The sequence below is a fragment of the Anarrhichthys ocellatus genome, unplaced genomic scaffold (assembly GCF_004355925.1).
Source record: "Anarrhichthys ocellatus isolate YVR2014 unplaced genomic scaffold, GSC_Weel_1.0 scaffold149, whole genome shotgun sequence".
Lineage (NCBI taxonomy): Eukaryota > Metazoa > Chordata > Actinopteri > Perciformes > Anarhichadidae > Anarrhichthys > Anarrhichthys ocellatus.
Window position 1 is genome coordinate 375,303 of NW_022280179.1, and position 3,053 is coordinate 378,355.

The following is a 3,053-nucleotide window of genomic DNA, read 5'->3' on the forward strand; positions in this document are numbered from 1 at the left end:
CTCATAGTACACATTTTAAATACTCATATAGTACACTCTAAATACTCATATAGTACACTTTAAATACTCATAGTACACTCTAAATACTCATAGTACACTCTAAATACTCATATAGTACACTCTAAATACTCGTATAGTACACTCTAAATACTCGTATAGTACACTCTAAATACTCATAGTACACTCTAAATACTCATAGTACACTCTAAATACTCGTATAGTACACTCTAAATACTCATATAGTACACTCTAAATACTCATAGTACACTCTCTAAATACTCATAGTACACATTCTAAATACTCATAGTACACACTCTAAATACTCATAGTACACACTCTAAATACTCATAGTACACATTCTAAATACTCATATAGTACACATTCTAAATACTCATAGTACACACTCTAAATACTCATAGTACACATTCTAAATACTCATATAGTACACTCTAAATACTCATAGTACACTCTAAATACTCATAGTACACTCTAAATACTCATATAGTACACTCTAAATACTCATATAGTACACTCTAAATACTCATAGTACACTCTAAATACTCATATAGTACACTCTAAATACTCGTATAGTACACTCTAAATACTCATAGTACACACTCTAAATACACATTTTATATCGTCTGCTCCTTCATGCTTCTAAAACATCCTGTTTCTGTTTCCTCAAAAAATGCTTTAAAAAAAGACACAAATCCAATTTATTGAGTCAGTGTTGTTGAGCTTTCTCACCATCTTCCTCCTCCTCCTCTTCCTCCTCCTCCTCATCACTTAATTCTCTCTGCCGTCTCCTCACTGATTTCAAACTCTCCCCGGTCGCTTCACGTGTCTTCGTGTATTATTTCCCTCTCACGCATCGATCCGTTACTCAGGTTTGGTTAATTGTTGCGCACAGACGATGCAGACGATGCTGCTGGAGAAACACGTGGGAACGAGGAACTTGGCTGACCTCTGCTGGGCTGCGACAGGCGGTGTTGCAGATGTATTGATCACGACTAACGATCTGATCCAGGGTGCATGTGAGATCTCAAGGCCTCTAAAGGCGTCAGGGATCCTCAGAGGGTCGCGCTGCGTTCCTGCTGGTGTCCAGCAGATAAAATACGGAGTCGTGTTTGTGAAGGAAAAACCAGCAGGTTTCTTTAATATTCTCACTTTACAAAACCCTCTTAAAGACAAGTTTTTACATCATGAAAGAAGCAGAATCATAACCGAGACTGAGATTGTGAAGAGAAGGATGATGGAGAGAGAGAGAGAGAGAGAGAGAGAGAGGGGGAAGCAGATGGCTGGAAATATAGCCTGCTAAATTATTCATCTAGGCGGGAGTCTAGAGATAGAGGGATGGATCGGAGCTGGCATGGACACTTTTATTAGGATTCCTGAGAGCTGTGTGTTCAAAAACCACCGTGATTGCCTTCAGTAAAAGTAATTGCATCAGGTCTGGGGAGCGGCTATTATGCTGCAGGAATTAAATCTCTCGTATTAAATGAAACTGCAAAAATAAGGACAGATGTGTTCATAACGAAGTAGTGAAGCATTAAAATGAGTTTGAGCCAATCTTAAACTGCAGTTTAGTTCTTAACTTTGACCGAGAGCACGTCCTCATGAGGTGATGCAGGACGCCGTCTGAGAGATGTCCCAGCATGCCCTCTTCTTTTTTTTTGCAGGTTTCAGAACAAGCTGTCCCGACACACAGGTAGAATAAAAATGACAAACGGCTCAGAGAAAAGAGGGGGAAACAACGCGGTGCTTAAAAATAAGATTTGTGGTCGACATCTGTGGCGAACGTCTGCCGCAGGAAGTCCTTGAGGAACAAATTAAGTTCTACAACACACCAGAATTACACTTTTTTCCTAATTGTTCCACAGGCATCGAGACATTTGCAATCGCAAACCTTTTATTTCCCCTTAAGACCGCCGTTGTTTGCTTCATTCCCCCCTCTTGGTTCAACATAGAGACAGTGAATATTCTCTCTGCATGGTCTAGTTTTTTTCCCCTCTTAGCTTTTGTGCATCATGTGTATATGACTCTCTCTCACACACACACACACACACACATACACACACACACACACACTCCCGAGTGGAGGGCTGCGGGGAAATAGAGCAGAGAGGAAGCTACGTGCCTTCGCCGAGCAAGGGCTGTCTGGTGTCATGGTAACCGGTGCAGATTACCCCACCCTCCATCCGTCAGGAGAAGAGGAGAGGAGAGAGAGGAGAGGAGAGAGGGATGTGCACTCGCATGTATACAGTACACCCATGAATGTATGGGGACACACATCATCCCCAAAAACAAATAATAATCATCTTTTAAAGTGTCTGCATTTTGTCTCCAAACACCAAAAACAAACCTGAATCAGGTGAAGCACGAGGAGAGAGAGCGAGGAAAGAGGAAAAGAGGAGGGAGGGGAAGTTGAAGAACGATGTGTTGACGGAGGCCGTAAACGTATAGTAGAGCTGAACACGTCTGGGGGATATACCGTTATTATTAAAAGCAGTGAGGTGATCCGAACGAGCGGCTCCACCGCGGGGGCGGACAGTTTGCAACGAGCTAACGCCTTTTCTTTAACCACGCCGCCAAGAGTCCTATTGAAGGGGCGAATTTAGTGGGAGACGTTTATTCTGTTAAGTCCGTGTTTGAGCAGGTTAGCGCTGCAGCCGGGAGGAGAGAGAGGAGGGGGGAGGAGAGAGAGCAGGGGGGAGGAGAGGATGCAAGGAGGGAGGAGAGGGAGAGAGGCAGTGATAGATGCACGAGATGACAGCGACAGAGAGATTATATTTGAGTCAGCATGAGGGCAGAACGAGGTAGTTTGAGATTTGTGTGTGTGTGGAGGGGAAGAAGAGCAAGAAAGATAAAGTGTGGAGGAGATAAATGGTACCAGCAATGAGGGGAGAGAGGGAGGGAGGAAGTCGAGGCCGTCTGAGGATATCGCCTCCTAAATTGACTGCGGCACAGCCATCATCCACCGTTACATCACAGCTGAGCTCAAACTCAGGATGAACCCCCCTCTCCCTCTCTCTCTGTCTCTCTCTCTCTCTCTC